Source organism: Sceloporus occidentalis, unplaced genomic scaffold (assembly GCF_023333645.1).
Source record: "Sceloporus occidentalis isolate IW3139 unplaced genomic scaffold, rSceOcc1.0.p SCAF_7, whole genome shotgun sequence".
NCBI classification, from domain to species: domain Eukaryota; kingdom Metazoa; phylum Chordata; class Lepidosauria; order Squamata; family Phrynosomatidae; genus Sceloporus; species Sceloporus occidentalis.
The window spans coordinates 74,397,629-74,419,112 of record NW_028316987.1 but is presented as its reverse complement, the minus strand read 5'-3'; the positions used below and the strand labels follow the sequence as shown (position 1 = coordinate 74,419,112).

General features: G+C 41.1%; 1 non-coding gene across 1 annotated transcript; it reads left to right on the top strand.

Moving 5' to 3' along the window:
* The first annotated feature begins 1,101 nt into the window (after positions 1-1,101).
* TRNAN-GUU (transfer RNA asparagine (anticodon GUU)) lies at positions 1,102-1,175 on the top strand. The gene has a single exon. It is a non-coding gene; the product is annotated as a tRNA-Asn (tRNA).
* Positions 1,176-21,484: the final 20,309 nt, after the last annotated feature.

Sequence of the window (21,484 nt, the reverse complement as noted above, 5' to 3'; positions counted from 1 at the left end):
TTTTAAACAGCATATTCAAAAATCATATCAACAGTTACGATGGTGTCTAGTTCACCTGCTAATAAGACTGAGGCATAAATGGGGAGCAGTTTGCAATTTTAATTTTTCCAAGGAAGACATATTATCATCTTCTTAAAGCAGAGGTGGTAACAAAATGCAACTCTGGGTCCGCAATCAGCCCTTCAGAAACTGTTGCAGGCTCCGCTGACCCCCTTTTTTTCTGGCCCCAAAGAAAGGGAGGCAAATGCCCTCTCCTGAAAGCTGCTGGAAATGGTGATTCACCTTTTAGAAGTCACAGGCCTACTCTGCATCATTTAATATTTTTTTAAATAAAATCATTTTCTTAAAATCAGATCTGGATTTTGGCCCCATCTGGGATTTGTTCATTTATTTTGGCATCTTTGACAGTCCACAGTGTGGACTGTCAAAGATGCCAGAACAAACAAACAAAAGATCCCAGAGGTGGCCAGAAGTTCAAGTCTGGTCTGGAGAACGTGATTTCATTAAAAAAAAAAAAAAAAAAGGGGGGGGGGGGATAGTCAGGGTGCCAGGAACAGAAAATTACCAAAAAAGCCCCTTCCCTGGACAGCTGCAGCTGACCATCCCTTTATTAAACCTTGTCCATATACAGTTGACCCTCCTTATCCACGGATTTTTCATCCACCGATTCAAGCATCCACTGCTTGAAAACATATTTTTAGAAAGGTATAAATTCCAAACAGCAAACCTTGATTTTCCATTTTATATAAGTGACACCATGTTGCTCTGCCATTATATTTAATGGGACTTGAGCATCCACTAATTTTGTTATCCACAGGGGGTCCTGGAACCAGACCCCAGCGGATAACAAGGTCCCACTGTAATCCTATGCATGCATTTTCAGAAGTCAGTCTCACTTGGCTGCATGCATCTAATGGACTAATAGGTAAGTGCATTGATAAGCGGTATAGAAATGCTATTGCTTAGTGTGCATAGGACTGCAGCCTTGCTTTTTAATAGGCTTTCTGCAGCTTTTTCTCCCCTTGAAGAAAATCTCTCAGGACAATGTGAGGCTGAAGGGCAGTCTGAGCAGCCGATTTTGGGAAGGGCTGGAGCGCAGGTGTCTCTGTGGCGCAATCGGTTAGCGCGTTCGGCTGTTAACCGAAAGGTTGGTGGTTCGAGCCCACCCAGGGACGGAGGCTGTGCTTTTTGGCTCTCCGGCAAAGGAGCCTTCATTTTATCCGCCTCAGGAAGAGAAATGCAAAGGGAGAAGGGGTGGGATGTATTCCGAATTAGGTTCAGTTGGAGGGCGGAGGAAAGGCTCAGGGAAAAAGTCTCCCAAGGCACCGCAGCCTCAGCCCAGCCATTTGCAAGAGGTTAAGAGAGGATTTGGTGCATTTTAGTTGGAGCACTGGAGGCAAAAAGGGCAGAGTGACCAGATGCCCTCACCGCCAAGGAGGAGGACAAGGCGCTGCAAAATGTGGGGCATTACAAACAAATAAGCTAAAAGACTCCTATAAATATCAATTCATGCTCAAACTGGAGGTCATTTTCAGTAACATCCAGACTGATGATACCTTTATTGGATTAACCAATAAAGCCCAATAAAGGTATCATTGCTTGGATGTCATTGGATTTGCTGTATGGCCAACAGGGCTGCCTTTAGATGCTTTTTAAAGGTTATTTTGGAATCTCTCCTGGACTGGAGGTTGAAATGTAGGACAGGTCCTGGGAAAGGAGGGCGTCCGGTCCCCTGGGGAAAGACGGGGGGGGTCTGTTATGTAAGGAGCTCCAAAAGCAGAGCAAGCCAGGATTGCTGCCGGGGCTGGCTTTCTCTCCAGAGGAGCCTTGCTTTTGGCCTGCTGCCTCCCCAGAGCAGCTCTTCCAGGAGAGGCCCCGAAAGGGGAGAGAGCGCCAGGGATCCCTCCATTGCCTTTCCAGCCTCTCCAGGCTTTGCTCTGCTCCCAGAATTGAGCAGATCATGTCCTCCGAGAAATGTCCTAGATATCCTCCCCATCCTAACATCTAAACAACAACATGATGCAGGCACCTAACATCTAACAATTGTGTCTTCTTCTTCTTCTGTTTGGCTTGTAACATCTTGCCTGATGAAGAAGAAGCCCATGAAGCTTCGAAAGCTTGCAACAAGGATATTGTTGGCCAATAAAGGTATCACTGATGATGGATTTTTCTCCTAGATATGTAAATTGCAAGCTTCTTAGTCATGCTCATAAAAAAGGGGGGGAGCGCTTTGGGATTCCTCCTGGAGAGAAATGTAGGACGCGTCCTGGAAAAGGAGGACCTCTGGTCCTGTGTGATGATCCCACCTTCCCAAAAAGCCAGCCTGCCACACTCTCCGACTCCAATCGGCATGGATGTGTCTGTGTTTATTTCAAAGCAGATTTTAATCTCAGGAGGGGGAGGAAACACTGCCCAGGAATGGGTGCCAAGGAGGGAGGGACTCTTATGTAAGAGGAAGGAGAGGGAAGCCGAGCCAAATGGGCTTGTTTTCTGCTTCGTGTTTGCCTCCTCCTCCAGCTCCAGCCTCTGGCTGACTATCTCCTCAAGAGAGGCTTTTGGATCCTTCCAAACATAAATTCATAACGGAGCTGCAGCTGCTTTTCCAGGCCCGATCCACACACCCCCCTCCTCCGCCTTTCTTGTTCCCTCCACAGGTATCAAGTTGCTTCATTTGCAAAGAGGGGACAGACTTCTTCATCTTCATTTTGTATGCCTTTCCTCCTTTTTTCTTTTTTGCCAGAAGTGGCATGGAAATGGTCATCCACACGTCTTTGGGGCCTGGTCCATTTCTTTAGCCAATTAAAATGGTTCATCCTTTAAAATTATACACACACATATATACACACACACATACTGTATATGCACATACACACACACATACATACCTACACATATATACATATATACACATACACATACATATATATATATAGGTGGGGAAAGGGACAGGGAAGAGGTAGGAACTGAGTTTGCACTGAGGAGGTGGTTCTAGTTTTCCAGCTTTTGAAAGAACAGTCGTTATTCCACCTAAAAATCTGCAGTATTTCAGGTATTCTGTCAGAATGCACAATATAGCTTTCTTTCCCTTTTCATCTCTTTCTCCTGTTGACTGAATTTAAAAAAATCTGAAAAAAGGGGGCAAAAGGGCTTTCAAAGTCATATTCTGTCTTTTTCACACTTCTGGTGCTTGTGAAAATAAAATTGTGTAAAGAAAAAACACATATACACAAAACACACGTTTTTGCAAGGTCTTTTAATAAGTAGTGTTACACAGAGTTGCCTCACTCACTATTTCCTCTTTTCTTTTTCCCTCTCTGGATTTTTAGAGAACATTTCCCCAAGCCAAAAAGAAAAAAGAAAAAAAAGGGAGTCCAGACCTGTTTCCAGAAAATGGACTCATAATGAAGAAGGTTTAACTCATGTCAGTGGTCTTTTCATATTGTAAAAGAGCCATGGGAAGAGTTAGTTCAAAGGTTTTCAACTTGAGGCAGCTTTAACTTTAATGTGGGTTACCAGAATCCCTCACCCTCCCAGGTTCCAAGAACCTTTGCCATTTTGTGCCCATTGACTGCGATCGACTCTTTCTTGAAACCCTCCAAGGACCAGCAGATGAGGGGTTTGGGCCAGTACTGGTTCATCAACCACCAGTCTGAATAGCACCCACCTACATTACAGAAGAAGAATCTTTCTTATTGCCATAGACCAGCACTAGCTACATTACAAAGTGTGGCATAATCCCCCACAGAGTTATATCTCAGTCAAAACTAGTTTCTAAGTAAGTAGATTCCTCACAGTGGAATCATATGTATGCCTACACAGATGTAAGTCCCAGAACAGTATGCGTAAGGATTAGAGCCTTAAAAGCTGTCAAATAGGAGCATAAAAGCAGTAGGGATGGCTTATTATTTCTTCTCCAGTGTGGTCAATTTTTTAAAAAACAAACCCACAAATTTATGGAATGGATTTCAACCCTGTGTTTTTTAAGACAGGGAAAAATGTAAATTGCAAACAGGCAGGCCTTTCTTTTCCTTTTAGTCCTGCAAACAACACAAGAAATTTTTCACCTTCTTCCTCTCCTCAGCTGCCACATTCCCTACTACTTGGCTACATCGGCACAAGAAATAAACGTGGATAGATCCAGGCATCAAAGCCAAGCACTTTTAAATCCAGCTGATCTCAATAGGACTTAAGCAGGCATCCCTTTGGCAGGATCGTGCTTGTATTACTTGATGACACAATACAGATACAGAGATGTTTCACACTAAATAAAATAATCTTGGAAACGACTTTCCCAACCATGAATCTTGCAAAATATACGTAATTGTTGGCCAGTTCCTCGAAATTTAAAGACAGGATCCCCTTCAAAGGTGGGGGGGGGGATCTGAAAACTTTCCTTTCTGTAGTGTGTGTGTGAGAGTGCAAATCTAGTTTTTTATTCCCGTTTTAAAGTCAGATGTATATTTACATTTTGTGTCGGTATGGTGACCCCACAAATTTCATAGGGTTTTCTTAGAAATGTTTTTTCCCAGTTCCTTTCTCTGACATTTAGCCCACAGCATCTGCTACTCCCTGGTGGTCTCCCATCCAGGTGCTAACCAGAGCTGACCCTGCTTAAAGCCAAGATGAGAAGGGATCTGATGCCTTTAGGGCATATTTCACTGGGAGCTTTTGAGAGCAAGTTTCATATAAAAGACAAGTGGACATTCATTTTTATTCTTGGCTTCTGAGCTGGGTGCACTTTGTGAATGATGGCATGTTACGTTTTATTAGCTTCTAATAGTGCTAATACTTCTGCTAAGGAGACTATTGGAAACATGTTGGCGGTCGGATGAAATTGTCTATAAAGGGCAGAATTGTCTATAAAGGGTAGACAGACCATAAAAGAATGGCCGTCAGTAGTTGTAACGTGTAGCCTAGGTTTGCAAATGAGAAGAGTTCCTAAGACACCAGCTTCATTGAGCAAGCGGTGGCAAACATGAAACCAAGAATTCAAGATACTGGTGTCTTGCTCTGACTGCCCCCTTTCAGGTCCTTGTCCCAGCGATTCATTGCCAAATATCTCCTCCATCACCCCAACCAAGGCGCACCCTTCGCCCTCTCCTCCCCAATTTTCCTCCACTTGTCTCATCTTCAAAAATCTCCAATAGCAGAACTTCTATTGCAAGTCATCTTCTGTCTCCAGCAGGACACAGGTGTAGGACCAGCTTCCAGAATTCTGGAGGATGCAAAGGGACTTCTGCCCTGTGAGGACAGATTTAGGGAGCTGGGTATGTTTAGCCTGGAGAAGAGAAGGTTAAGAGGTGATATGATAGTCCTGTTTAAGTATTTGAAGGGGTTTTACACTGAGGATGGAGCAAGCTAGCTTCCTGCTGCTCCAGAGAACAGGACTCAGAGCAATGGATGCAAGCTACAGGAAAAGAGATTCCACCTCAACATTAGGAGGAACCTTCTGACAGTAAGAGCTGTTCGATAATGGAAGTGGTGGAGTCTCCTCCTTTGGATATCTTTAAACAAAGGCTGGATGGCTATCTGTCAGGGATCCTTTGAGTGTGAGTTCCTGCATGGCAGGGAGTTAGACTGGGTGGCCTTTGAGGTCTCTTCCAACCACGATTCTATGATTCCACACTCACACAGTTCACCCTCTCTTCCCCTATTTTTACACCCGTCTAATGCGGCATGTACACTGCAGTTTGACACCTCTTTACCCGTCCTGGCTCAATTCTATGGAATTCTGGGATCTGTAGTTTTGCGAGACATTTAGCCTTCTTTCTCCGAGAGCTCTGGCGCCACAGCATACTATAGTTCGCAGATTGATTGAGCCCTGGCAGTTAAAGTGGTGCCAACCGGGAGTTGCAGCCCAAGTTAGCCTTCTTTCCTTCCTCCACGCCACCCCAAGTTTCCCTTTTGGTGACGTCTCACCGAAGACTCACTCCTCAGGAGGCGTTTAGAGTACTCACAGTCTGTTACTACACTGCAGAATTAATGCAGGTCGACACCGCTTTGCCTGCCCTGGCTCAATGCTGTGAGATTTTGGGGCTTGTGGTTTTGTGAGACATTTAGCCTTCTCTCTCAGAGAGCTCTGGTGCCACAACAAAGTACAAATCCCATGGGATGGAGCTATGACACCTAAAGCAGTGTCAGGCTGCTGTAATTCTGCAGTGTGGCAGCAGCCTTGACCCTGGCCATGCTGGCTGGGACAGTGGTGGCGGTGGTCTGGGATCTGTAGTTCCCAAAAGGAACTTTGCTATAGTCTTGCAGCAGCCCTCTCCTTTCACTGTACTTGGCGGCTTGCAGTTCTGTTACCAAGCAAGCAGCGATGCCCACCGATGAAGGACTTTATTGTCTCAATTCACCACCAAACCCCCTCCCCCCCGAGGCTATCCCTGGATTTGAAGAGATTTCGCAGAAGAGATATCTTCCTCTTCACCTCCTGCCCTCTTCTCCAGGCTGCTCTGCTCTTAGACGAACCTCTCCTTTGGGCTATTTATGAATATGCTCAAGATGCCAGCTGACTTAGTGCTTTCAGTTGTGTGTGGGGTGGAAATTGCCTGTAGGGTTGCCAAGTTAAATACAGGAAAGGCCTCCTGTGCTTTCAGCGGTCGTGTAGAAGAGGGGATTGCGGCAGGTGTTGCTTGAATGACAACCACTACTTGCTAAACAACTATTAAAGTACAGGAGCACTCTCTTTCATTTCATCTGGCAACCGTGGCTGCATCTGCCCTGCAGAAAAAAATGCAGGTTATTGTTGTTGTGTGCCTTCAAGTCCTTTCCGATGTATGGCGACCCTATCACCGGGTTTTCTGGCCACGATTTGTTCAGAGGCGGTTTGCCCTTCCTTGCCTTCCCCTTGAGGCTGAAAGAGTGTGACTTGCCCAGGGTCACCCAATGGGTTTTCGTGGCCCAGCCGAGAGTTTGACACTGCTTTAAATGCCAGGGTTCAGTGTTATGGAATCCTGGGATTTGGAGCTTGCTGTGGCACCAGAACTCTCCGACAGAGAAGACTAAATGCCTCCCAGGCTCCCATAGCCTTGACTCATGGCAGCTAAAAGTGGTGCCAGGAAAGAGCGTCTGGACCAGCAACAAGCAGGACTACTTTCCCCCTTGTAGAGAGATCTTGTAGCACCTTTGAGACTAGCTGAAAGAAAGAAGTTGGCAGCATGAGCTTTAGTAGGCTTAAATCTACTTCCTCAGATGCATTTGGTGCATCTGATGGAAGTAGACCAAACACATCTGAGGAAGTAGACTGACGTCTAGGAAAGCTCATGCTGCCAACTTCTTTCTTCCAGTTCGTCCCCAAGGTGCTGCAAGATCTCTCCATGTTCTGATTCCATAGACGACCACGGCTATATCTTCGAACATTTCCCCCTTTTGTGAGGATGAAGGAAACTAGAGAGAAGTCCTAAGCTTGCTCTTCCATTTTAGGCAAAGCGAGGCACTTTTTGGTTGTTAGGAAAGGTGCTAGGTACCTGTTCATCTATCCATTGATGTGGGATTTTCTGCCTCATCCCTGGTTTTGGGGTGCTATGCACCTTGATGCTCCCCTTCCACCGGTCTCCAGAGTGTCCTGGTCTTCTTCAGGCAGCAAAATCTGATGGCATACCTCTATATTCCGTCGCTTTGTCTTATAGGCAAGAGGAACCCCATCCATCAACATTTATTTTAAAAAGAAGAAGAAGGGATCGGAGAGGAAAGGTGGCTGCTGGGCAATGGCCCCAAAGGACCCTTGTTTTGGAAAACCAAAAGTCCAACAGACTGGGGCGTTACCACTGGGGCAGGGCAGGGCGAAGAGGTGGGAGAGCAAGCCCTGTCTCAGTACTCCTCCTTTCTTTTATGGGTGCATCCGCACTGCAGGATTAATTGTTGGGGCACCAAACTACATTCTCCAGAATTCCATAGCATGGAGCCATGGCAATGAAACTGGTGTCAACCCAAATTATTTCTGCAATGCAGATGCAACCTATGCAGAGATTGTAACGTTCAATAATTCGAGATTACTAGCCCAGAAAAGGACCCGTTATTTTGGGAAGGAGAATCGATATTCTTCCACTCACCTTGCCAGGAAGAGGAGTATCAATCCCTCCTTTGTTAGTTCCAGGCGGATTTTTTTTTAACAAATGGAGAGAGAAACCCCCTCCTTCACAAACATCTGTCCTTTGCTGGGAGTGAGTTGATTTATATCCCGCCTTTCTCCCATAGTAGGGGACTCAAGGCGGTTTACAACACAGTTTCACCAGCTAAAATCAGCTGGGACGGGACGGGGGGGGGGATCTGGTGTGTTGCCTGGTCCAGGTCTGGTTGTTGTATGAACCCTCAAAAAGGGTCTGGTCAGGATATGTCTTGCCATATCTTGCTCTGTGCCCATTCAATTCTGAATGTAAAGGAACGGAGGAGAAATAATCTTTCCAAAACTATTTTAAGGGCTTGGTAGTTTATGCCAAGGAGCTGAGTAGGGAGAAAATGCAGGGATGGTGACAATGATGATAATTATTCTTTTCATTAAGTATTCAAATGCATTGTGATTTGTAGAGGATTAAAAGAAAAGCAGGTTTCTGCCATAAGATCACAGGCAGCATTCTGGTTGCATTCACACCTAACTAGGTTTATAGCAGATTTAAGTTAAAGTAGGCAGACACCCCTGCAGTTGATTCCAGTCTCTAGGATGATTTACTGTGCCTGATTGACCATGCAATCCTATATATAATTCCAGAGAACAAAGTCCACATACAATCAGTGATGCTCCTTCCTAGATAAGTGTGTATAGGATTGAAAGCAGCCTAAATCTGGATCTAATCCTGTTTCCATTTGTGGCCAGGCATGATACTTCTGGAAAGCCCTCCTGCAGAGCATGGTGTCAACAGCCTTCTGGTGCTTTTTTCTTTCTTTCTCTTCATGTATTAGTCTTTCTTTCTCTTCATGTATCATCATCATCATCATCATCATCATCATCATCATCATCATCATCATCCCGCCCTTCTCCCAAGGTTGGGACTCAGGGCAGCTTACAACATTAAAAAACAAATGGTGCTATAATAATATATTAATGAATTCTGTAAGTTTCAGAACATGGAAAGCAGCTGCTTAAATGGTGCAAATAAAATCAATCTTGTAATCTCTGGTGAATGCTTCTTTGAAATGGTAGAGATAAACAGAATGCTGAACATCATTCTCTCAGGTTTCTAAAGACAACATGCTCTCTCTCTTTCTCTATATCAGATTCCAGCTGGAATAAGATGGACTGAAAGAAGCATTGCTGGAGTCCTTAGCCCAGGTACTGTGGTCATAAATAATCTTAACAATATCAACAGAATTATGTGAACATTTGATCAGTCTGTGAATTCTGGTACACTCATGACACCTTTTTGTTTGTTTGCATCAACACTACAATCATACACAAAATATTAATAGTTTTAGTATGGATTTATCATAGCTAGAGGCTGATAAAGAGGGTGCACAAAGATAATTTTTCCTTCTCATTTTGCATCTCATGTATTGTATAAGGCTTGGTATGTTTATATTAGTTTATTTGTAGGCATGAGTTCCAATCAGAAGTTGGATCAGGCTTGAATGAAAAAGCCGTTATTCCTCGTATTTAAAGCAGAATCTCTATTTCCCCAGGTTGATAAACATCAGCTTCTGGCTAAAAATAACATTAAGCTACAATTCTGTTCACATTAACCTGGATGTAAATTCTATTGAACTGAATGAAGCTTGCTTCTGAGCATACATTTTTAGAATTGTGCTATTTTATTTTAATCATGTTAGCAATATTGAAAAAGAGCAGTTTGGCTGGATTTAATTGGATGAGGAAAGAAATGTCACTTGGTGATTTTACCTTAATCAAGATGGTATGGTCAGGCCTTTTAGGTATTGCCAAAAAATAAAACAAGACAAAAAAGTTGTTTAAATAGAGAGTAATCATTCAGGGGCCTCAAAAAGGCTTGCTCGGTGCAAATTCTTTCTTCTTTTTCTAGTTACTGTTTTACTTTCCTTGGATCAGTGCCCTCTCTGTATAAACTTGGCAGAATACTTCAGAGGGGAAAAAAAATCCAAAAGAGCCCTTCAGGAGACAGTGCTGGATATCTAGCGTCTGCTTTATATGTTAAATTACAGAACAGAGTGCCAGCACCATTGTAATCTTTTCATTTGCAATCACATGCCTACTCAGAAAACAGTCCCACTTTCAATTAAATTTACTGCCAGGTAAGTGGGAATAGGATTGCAGCCTTATTGATACTGCTGTTGTGAGCTTCATACAAACTGAGCCTGTTTCTGTATGTGAATATATGAGCAAGTTTTCCAGTTATGCCTGATAACTACTTTTCTATTCATTACTGCCTGATGGAGAATTTTGTGCTGCCCAGAGGTCTGCCTGTTTTTCCGCCAAGTTGCTTTTTCAGCAAGTTATTCTGAGACTTAATTCTAGTTTCTAAGTGGCCCAGAGGTTTTTAAAAATTGAAAATGTTTGAGACTATAAAGGCAACCGAGTCTAAACACAGTATCTTCAAAAGGAAACACTGAGTCCTTGCTCTTATATTGCTATCTGACATTGCTTTCCAAAAATACAACAAATAGTGCTTTGTACATCTAGAACAAACTTATGATGTCATTTAGAGAACATGAGCTTGACTGGAGAGGACTTGGCTGAGTTGTAGGAATGCTTGAAGGTTCAGCAGGAAAGAAGGCCTCCTTGAAATCTCTTGAAAATTAAAACTCCTGGATTTTGAAATGTTGCCAATTTAAAAGTCTTCTGAAATGCTGTTTGTTGATGAGGGTCCAAGGTATTTAGGAAGAAAAAAATCAGAAGTTGGAAAGGTTAGTTAAGGTCTCTTTTCATAATATATTTGTTGGAGGAGAGAGACTGAGAAGTACAAGGAGCAAACAAGGAGGAAAAGCACATTTTAACAATTATTTTCATGAGGTCACAGCTAAATTGACTGAAAACAAATGTAAAAGCACATAAACTGTGATCCAGACCAGCCCCACATTTACAACTATATAACTCCACATACATAAAGATGAATTATGGAAGGTAATTTTTAAATGTGAGTATATTGTTTCTATGTTTAAGTGTTGAATATCTGCATATTTATAGCCTTTAGGAAAAATTGTCACACTCCCTCATTGTAAAGCAGTTTTCCTGAAACTGTTCTGAATAAGTGGTTTAAGGATTGCAGCCTTAATGTTCTGGTAAGAAAACTAAGATAAAATAATATAGTGATATTGAACTAAAGTGCTTCATGTGAACAAACAAGACAGATGCAAAAGAAGATTATGAGCCACTGAGCCCAGTGTGGCATCTTCTGTGTATTCATTGCCATTTTAGAATTTTACTATAAAAATGTCAGTTATCAAAAGACCGATGAAGATCAGCTTTGAGAGGCCTGAACAGATACATTTCTTTACAGCTTCCTAACAATAATGAAAGAAATAGCAAATTGGACCTAGAAACAATATACTCAGTTTTCCTCCATTGGTTTCATATCTGTCTGAGTGGGTTGGTCAGACCAAATTACCAATATGTAAGATTCAAGGTAACTTCCAGGGCTCCTCTTTGTATTAATGTAGCAGGGCTGGATTAAGGTGTCCTGAAATCCTTTGGTCATGTCAAATTTAAGATGTCTCAGAGCTTTGCTCAAAAATACATATTATGTTAAAAGTGTATTAAACATTATTTTGTAAAACTTAAGCTTTCATATTGCTTTATAGTTAAAGGAACCCTTCATAACCTGAACCCTGAAGCTATAGATTATGCAATCTGTGTCTGAATCTGTATGGAGCATAAGAAATGTGCACCATAGTTATTTAGATTTTTTTTCTTGGCTATATATAATTTTGTTTCGTAGAAACATATGAACTGCTTTGCTGGATCAGACCTCTTAATTCAATACTCTGTCTGTAAGAGTGGCCAGCCAAATGCCACTGGCTGAAAAAGTATGTTGTGGATGAAATGATATTCCTTGAATAGCCTAGTCAAAAATACATTGCCTTTGAATATGGAAGTTCCATTTTAGACTTTGTGACTACGCATAGACATGTGTGCCATGGTAAATAAATACCACCAACTAAGAATTTTCTACAATCAAAAATAAATTAGCACATTTTAGGCAGCAAGATAACACTTTCTGCAGAGAAAATCCCACTGAGCTGAATGGGACTTTCTCCCTCTGAGCAGACATTCAATAGTGTTGCACTGTAACTGTGCAGTCTCAACAATAGTACCTCCAGATGTTTAAATATATGCTAATTGAATCCTAACTGGTTAAATTTGAGAAACAATATTCATCATGCATCGTGCATTGTGCTGTTTGTTGTTCAACTCTGCTCCAGCAAGATCAAATGCAAATTTATTCCTAAGGGAATGTACAAGGACACCACCCCCATCCACTTTCTAGCAAAAAGTTGAGGGTAAGATCAGTTTTGTTCCATGTAACTGTAGATCTATGTTTACCTTGTTCACTATATCATATTTCACACGCACAAGTGGATCATATTTGTTAAAGCTCAAACTTTAAGGAAATTCTATTAATTTAGCTGCCTCTTTTGTGGTGTTTCTTTTCAGTCTTTCATGCAGAAATTTGTAAGTGGGGTCTTTCAGCTCATTCTGAATCTGACTCTGAAGAATGATGTATCTCTGTTTTGCCAAGCCAGCTGTGAATGCCTCTACCCTTATCCCTTTTCACATCTTTTTTTTTTTATAAAAAAAAACTTAAAAAATTAACCTCCAATCATAGTTTTGTCTTTATTACAGTCATATATGAGAAGTCTGCCACAGAATGTTTTTCTCATTTCTGGCTCTTAAAACGAAAAGAGCCAAAGTAGTTAAGGCAATATCTTTCATTGGACTAAAGTCTGCTGAAAATGAAATAATTAGGAATGTAATGTGGAAAGAAGATAAGATTTGCGGCAGTAAAGTTTTATTAATAGACAACGAGCAGGTCAGTTTTCAAGAGCTAAGGGAGCTGTGAAAGTTACATACCAGATGGACAGTTAAAAACAGCCCTCCTCATTTGGGCTGGCTAGGCTTACTTTGGACATTTTTAGTGGAAGAATTTGTTAAGAAATGTGATGCTGCAACTGGCAAATTCATATTAATAACCTTCTTAATGATTTCAGCAGTTTTTGCTTAGGAGGGGGAAACTGGCCAGATGGCAACCCAGCAACTATTATGTGAAGTGATGTGGTCTCTACAGGTAGCAGGAGAGACTGAAATAGATTATTCTTTTTTAGAAGCACATGCCATTGTGTCTAAATTACATAATTTTTCTCTAAAAATTGTGACAAGCATTCTATTCAAAACCAAAGATACCTAGGATTTTGAAGAAACCAGGTATCATAACTGTTAATTTTTGGGAAACTATTACAACCACCTTGGGTGGCAGCTAAGGTTACCAGAGTCCTTACTTTTAAAACAAAAATTTTAAATGAACTTGAATAAAAACAATTAATGAATTTCCCATTGTTTTTCAGTACTGGGAAATATTCTGAATTGATAATGCACATATTAATAACAGAATTCCCACAAAAATTGGAGTCTTTAAAAATTATTTCTACATATGAAACTGAACCCAGACCATGTTAATTAACTTTTGTTCTGTCTAAATTAATGGGACAAGTTGGTCAAATTTCATTGGTTTCAGTGGGAAGTAAGTGCATCTAACTCAGTCTGGATCCAACCTTTTATGTTCTCTCAAATCTCATTATGAGCTCAAATTTTTTTTACAGTTGCACACAAACACCTCAAGCATAACACTCACCAGCAAAGACAATTTTGTTGTATTATTTGTTCAGAAGTAGTCAGGGGTTCTGAACAAGATGGAACTGAGTTAAAGAAATTTGACTTCAAATGAGAGTTCTGCCTGTAACTGAGCCCAGTCACCCTGTGAAAGCAATAAAGAAATGTTTTTAGTGAGATTTCCCCCTTTTTATTCCCCAGAGAATTATCTAGTTATCTTAAAACCAGTGGACATCTTGCCAGTTTTAATATCAGTATGACAAGCACCCTGAGTTTGGTGATTGGCATTATATAAACAAGAAATGCTGTGTCTATGTCCTTGGAATAAATCAAATAGCATGCCTGATTGATCACATAATTTTGAATTGAGTACTCCCTCTACTTTTCCAAAACAATTTTCTTCCATTTTACCTTTCATGCAGTGCTGGATTAGGTACAAGCTAAGCAAAATACAAAATAGGCCTTGGTAGAAAAGACTTCTAAACAGATTTTTTTAAAAAATCAATGTCACATTTTATATAACAGTAAAAGTAATACACATTTGGGGCAGTAATTCTATTTGTTGTTAACTGCCATCAATTCAGCTTTGACTTATGACAACCCCATGAACAAGAAATTTCCAGGTCACGCCTATCATCAGCAGTCTTGCTTATGTCTTGCAGACTCAGGGCCATGGCTTCCTTGACTGAGTCTATCTGTAATATAGTCATCTTCTTGTCCTACTGCCTTCTACCTTTCCAAACATGATTGTCTTTTCTAGCGAGTCATGTATTCTCTTTTTCTGAGAAGTTCTTCATGTGTAACACCTATCTGTAGGGCCCCCAGAACTGTTTTCAAAGGGGAGAAGCTGAAGACTGGCAGACCCTTTGCATGTAAAATAATAACATAGAATACAGTAATAACAATAAGAATACCACCAACTAGAGAAGTTAGACTGAATATCAAGAAGACAATGACAAAATAATGAACAAAATATTAACAAATTATTTAAAGCATAAAATTAATATTCCAAGCAAAATTAATATGTCAAAAAATTAGGAAAATAATGCAAAGAATGCTATAAATTTGGACTCTTCTGATTAGTAGTTTCTCAGGGGCTTAACTGCACAAGAGTCTCTATGGACATGATCCTTTAGGCCTGATCATTTCAATGGGGAACTCAGTCCCCACAACCTAGTCTTGAGGGAGCTTAAGCCCCCACCTTTTGTTCCAGAGTTCATGCCTCTCTAAAAGACAGGTGCAGCACATTCTCTCCATTCATCTGTTTAATTTGACCTATTACACTTGACTAGTACATATGAGGAAGAATATTGTTTCAATTTGTTTTTGAAAATTTTACCCCAAATTCATTCATGTTCAGAACAGAAAGGCTTAACATTGTCGAACTCAAGAGAAAGCAAAACTGAAAGGCTTTATCATCTGTACAGAGCAGGATTGCTGTTCTCCCTGAACTGGAAGTCATGCATAGAAAATATGTTATTGTATACCATGGAGGAATAACTTATGAAAACAAATTAATTTTTGAAAAATTAACACTACTGCTAACACTTCAGAATTTTCAGCAATATTTACATTCTTTGGTTGCCATTCAGTCCTTTAACAGTGACTATAAAACTTGCCCTTACATATTTCAAGAACATTATATCTTCATTTTCTGATTTTAGATTGCTTTACTGTTGTGTGTCTTTCACTATCACCAACTATATTTCTTTATTTCTTTAAATATTAACATCCCTCCCCCTTCGGACTAAAGATGTCAGGACAGCACACAATAAAATCAATCTAATTTGAAACAGTATAAACATTAAAAATTATTTAAAATTACTGCAAACATATTAGGCTCTAATGTGTACCCACATGTTCACGTGGTGCTGAAATGACAATAAAGTTGACACCAATTGGGCCTCAAAGGAGTGGGTGTCTAACAAAAGGGATGTCACAACAGAGAAGGCCCTGTCTCATGTCCTCCTACAGCATATTGCACTGATTGATTGATGGGACAATTAGGAGGGCCTCTAGAGCAAGCCTCAAACCTCAGGGAAGCATATAAACTGTGCTCCTTCAAAAATCTTTAATATGTGTAAAGTGTCTTAGAATCAATTAAGGGTGATATACACATTTTTAAACATTTAAAACAAAAGCTTCTCCAAAATACTTCCTTTAGAAAAAATATGAAAAACCCATATCTTTTCTGAAGACTTTAATTTTATGAGATAATGCTTAGTCTGTCTAAACAAATGATTACATATCTTGAAGGCACAAGATCCCTCCTGATTTTGAAAGGTAAACATGGGCGGGTTATAGACCACCACTTGGGACGTCCGCAGGACATCCCATTTTAAAAAAGGGGCGTCTCTTCTAGACGCCCCTGGCTCTAGTACGGACTCTGTCCGTACAATATGGCGCTGGCCGTTCCACACGGCCGGCGCCATCTTTACGTATCGGACGCTGTGCATCCGAACGTGTCGCGGCGCTAATGACATCGCGAGTGCGCCAGCAGTGCCTCGCGACGTCATTAGGGCGCCGCAGAAAGAAGCTCCATTTTGGAGCTTCTTTTTTGCTCCATAAGGGAGCCGCGCGGTGTGGCTGCGACGGCTCCCTTACAGAGCAAACGGCGGCGGCGGCAGACCGCCTCAAAACGGCGGTCTATAACCCGCCCCGGTCAGCCTTGGATGGAAGACCAAGGAATTGCAATTTCAAGTAGCCCTAACCAGTTGACCCAATAGTGAGGAATACTTGGAACTGCAATTCAACATCTGAAAAGGCCTCATGAATTCCACACATGATATGAATGAATTTGTTTGTGATGTTATTTAAATACCTGTCTTAATATTTTGACACCCGAAGCTCTGCTGGGTCAAACCAAAGGCCTTACTAGTTTGTTGCCACAGTTTCCAACCAAGTGCCCATGGGAAACTCACAAGCAAGACCCTAAGGCAATGTTATCCTTCCACTCATACTGTATATAGCTACTGGCATACAGAAGCATATTGCCTCTGGGACTAGAAATAACAGAGATAGGAAATGCTACTTTTGGGGGCTGCAGCTTCCAGAATCATCCCTGGGGGATGCTGAAAGTCCAAAAAATAACTTTCCCTAGGGCTGAAGTAATATATAGCAACCATTCCTAATAGCTGTTGATAACCTTATCCTTCATTAGTCTAATTCGTACTTGAAATCATTTATCTTGGTAGCTGTTGCTACATCTTATTGTGAAATCCTCTAATAATGGTGCTTCTCAAGCTATTTGAGGTGGGGGGAACCATCATTATTTTTCCTCCACATTTATACCCATAGGCAACAGTTGTTTATTTCTTTCCTAATTGCTGTCTAAGAACCAGAAGCTGATGACTCACGAATTAGCAGTAGTCTATGCACCACCAATTTTAGTAGCATTGTTCTAATACAGTGGTTCTTAATCTTTGGTGGCCCAACTGTTTTTAACTTTGTGGTGGGAATTAAAAAAAATCTTTTTTTATTTATTTATTTTCAGGATTTATATCTCCCACAGTGGGATTCCACAGTGCTATATGTAGCTTTAAGAGACAAGGAGAGAGATCAAGGATGAGTGCATTAGTTCTGTTCTCCTCCATCACCATTCTCTTCATCTTCCACATGTTGAAGGTGATTGTCTTTCTCAAGCTAGGCAGCTTTTTGTACACACCCTTCTCATATGTTAATAAAAGCCACACATGGAATTCCTGAGGAAGGCTTCAGAAATTCAGAGCTCAAGAAGCTATGTTTTTTTAAATTAATTACTTAATACGAGATTTAGGGGCTCTACAGGCTGACCCTTTTCGCACCAGATTGGAGCCGTGGCAACTGCACATCATGCCCCCAATCCGGCCTTTCCAGGGTGCAAAAAGGAGCCAAAAAAAGGAGCTCCTTTTTTCACCCTGAAAAGGTCGCCTTAGCTGTGTTGCCGCAGCTTGCCAGCACTCCTTTGGTGCTGCATCGTATGGATGCAGTGCTGGAGGAGCGCCATGATGCCATGCACAGTGTGGAGCTGCGTGTGGCATCATGGCACCCTGGGGGCAGAGTCAGGGCATGTGGCACCTGGACGCGGTGCCCCGACTGCACCCCCAGGCCGGCCTGAATGGCCAGTTTGAAGAGGGTCATAGTTCTAAGGCCCAAAAAGTTAGTAATTGCCATTATAGTTAAAAACTTTAAAAGTAAAACTTTCATTTCTCAAAAGTAAGCAAAATAGTTACTTTTGAAAGCATGTCTGAATATTTTTGAGACTGCAGCACAAGGCATGGCATGAGCCACCACTTGAACCTTGTGATGTTGTTGTTGTTGTTGTTATCATTAACATTTATTTCTATAGCACAGTAAACTTTTATTCCTGCTCTACCATTTACCAGCTAGCCAGAGTCAGGTACAGTTTGAGCACTGGACTCCAACTCTGGAGCCCAGGGTTTGAAACCCCACTTTGACATAGAAACCCCTGGGTGACCTAGGCCAAGTCACATTCTCTCAGCCTCAAAAGAAGGCAAAGGGAAACCTCTTGTGAAAAAAACTTGTCAAGAACAACCCACGATAGGTTCATCTTAAGGTCACCATAAATCAGAAATGACATGAAGGCATACAACAATAAAAAACCATTTACCAAATCCACATCCCTGCAGCTATAAAAGTACCAAAAAAGTTACAGTTACCACAGAAAACAAACTTAAGTTATCCTTTGTTAGGTTTCAATGGTAGTACAATGTACCTTCATTATTAGAAAAAGAAATTAATTACATACTAGTAAATGTTGTGAGAGCTAGTGTGGTGTAGTGTTTGAACATTGGACTATGACTATGGAGGCCAGGGTTCGAATCCCTGTTTGGCCATGGAAACCCACGGGGTGACCCTGGACAAGACACAATCTCTCAGCTTTGGAGGCATGGCAATGGCAACCCCCCTTTGAAGAAGCTTGCCAAGAAAATCTCTTAAGTTCACCTTGCCATAAGTCGAAAATGACTTGAAGGCACACAACAACAACAACAGTAACTAGTTCTTTCCAAACTGAGTATTTCTTACAACTCATAGGCCATTTTTATTTCCCCTTATTAATAAAGAAGAAAGGCTTGCTGAGCTGAAGAGTTCATAAATAACATATATTTATTTCATGGTTTGCATTTTAACCAGAGACTTATGAGCTCATACCTCACATTCTTAACCTCTGTAATACATTGGCTTCAGATGTCCTTCACAACTCCTGGATTAATCTGATCATCATTCCATCCAAACACTGAAGCAGTTTCCAATGGTGACAAAATTTATTAGTACTGAAAGCCAAAAACTGAAAAGGAGGTGGAAGCCTATTCATTGCACACCTAGGTGACAGACAGGGCTAGCTGCATCATGGTGGGACAATTCAGGGCACTGAAAAAATATATACAACCAATTCAGTATAATAGAATGTACAGTATTAGTATTAAGCAAAATATTGGGTATTAAATATCAGTGATGTGCCCCCTTATTTGGGGGCTGGATTTTTGTGCTTTGTTTTATTGTTGTTAATCATGTCACAAAATTAATTGCCAAATTAAATAAAAATGGCTGTGCCCACACTGTCTGAAATCAAAACTATTGCTCCAAACCATGACATTTACTATCTTAATAAGCAGCTTAAATAATGCCAAATTGCTGGAGTTTATTCAACTGCTGAGATAATGCATGCAGAGCGCTTTGAACATTTAAAAGGTGCTATATAAATGCTAAGGGCTAATAGCATTTATTACCATTAAATAATAATGATGCCTTGGAAACAAGATGATTTATTCAATTTATATTCTGTGAAGGCGTAACTGGGTTGATGAATATGGTAATGAAGAATAGATCGGTTTCAAATCCCTTTGGGATTTGGGTCAATCGTTAAGCACTGTAGGAGACTAACCCTACTTCTTAGCAGTAGAAGCCCAAAGACATTGGGGCGATTAATATTTTGCCCTGAGCATGCAGATCCTCTGAACATGAGACTGAGCCTGTGTGCTTCCAGCCTGACAGGTGCTGGATTCCAATTATTTTCTTCCCGTATATACATTCTGATTCTTCTTTCCAAACCATCTTAATAGCAAACCAATTGACACCTTTCATTTCCGGTGTTCTTATTAGTTTCCCTGGCTTCTCTTTCATTCCACTTCCCCTCCCCAGTACAGTTTTTCTGGTTGAGGTCAGGTGATTGAGGCATCCCCTGCTGTTCTTGCCTGTTTCCATTGCCTGTGAATTAGCTCTTGTGGAGCCAGCATTTCCTGTTAGTGAGTGACAAGAGGTGCTGTATTTGACAAGATGAATTCATTCTCTCCTTTTCTCTATCCCTTCTCCTTTCTTCTCTTCCTTTCTCAACCCCCATCTCTCTACCTCTCCTTTGTTTTTAATTGCTTTGGTTCCCCCTCTCCCTCCATCTTTTCTCCTTATAATCTCTCTTCACCCCCCTTCCCAATTCTCTCCCTTGTCCTCCTTTGTATTCTTTCATTCCCAGCAGGGCTCATGCATACAAATTGACCCCCTCCCAGCCAGTAGTGTGACCGAAGCTCTTTGTGGCTCCCACAATCTCTATGGTAACTGTTCAGGGGGGGTGGGAGTGTCTCAAGAGTGGCAGTAGACCTAGCACTTAGGCCCAGCTATTGTTGTTCTCATTAAAATTGAGGAGCATCCCTATGGATCACCTGATCACCCTTTAAAAACAGCTTTCACTATGGGTATAAATAGGTTTGAGCTCCAGCAGTAAAACTAAAAAGACTTCAGTGGGCAAAGGATAGATGGAGATGTGTGCTCAGCTCAAAGATCTGATAGAAGATACATTGCCTTCAGAAAAATCTTTTCCTGGCCAGCACTTGTACAAATCATTATATTGAGTAAGTGCCATCCTCCTATTGATACTGGCTGTGCTAGAAAAAGTACACACGTTCTTATTTTTGCAACAAGGACCAACTACAATGCTAAACCATTCATGGGGATTGAGGTTTAGAGGTGTGAATGTCAATCTGCGCCTACCTCATTGAAGTGTTTTTATACTGCAGAAATGTAATTGGAGCCATAGTTTTTAAACATGTGTGAATCCATCTGTGGGAGCCCTTGAATCTGCACTTGAAGTGTGTGGCTTTATTCTTCCTTACTGTTGCTTTCAGTTGATCAGATTTCTTAAGTACAAAAATGTGTGAGCTCCTAAGGCTTTGCCAGTTCATTCTTTGTTAGCAGCAGCAGGCTTAAGGAGAAGTTGGAAACTCCCTTGGTCAGTGAATTGAAGGAGGCACCAAGTTTGTTGAAATATTGTTGAATGTACCATTTGTGGTGAGCTAAGATCACATAAATAAACAAAGCAGGAATCCCTAACCAATTTCCCCCTTCTTGGAGATCTACAGGTCATTTGAGTTTTAACTACATAAATGAACTTCTACCAGTTCATTTTGAAGCACATTTCAATTTCCATCTAGATGCTCTTTGTGTTAGATGAAAATAACCTTGCCAATTTTTTCAGTCCCCCACAAGTGATACACTTATGTGATAACACTGCCAAACTGATTGGGCAGGGGGCACCAAAGGCTCTCCTTTTCTCTGGCCTTCATACAGTCAGCCCTGCCAGCATTAACAATATCTAAGAGAACCCCATAGTCAACTGTGCCTGTGGAAATAGTTAACCCTGTATAGCTAAAATCAGTGTCCCTAGAGAGTAGTCCTTTTAGTTCATTGTATCCAAAACATCAACAAAGGTGTGGAAACTTTGAAATTAACCAGTTTTATTTGGCACAAGCTTTCATGGAT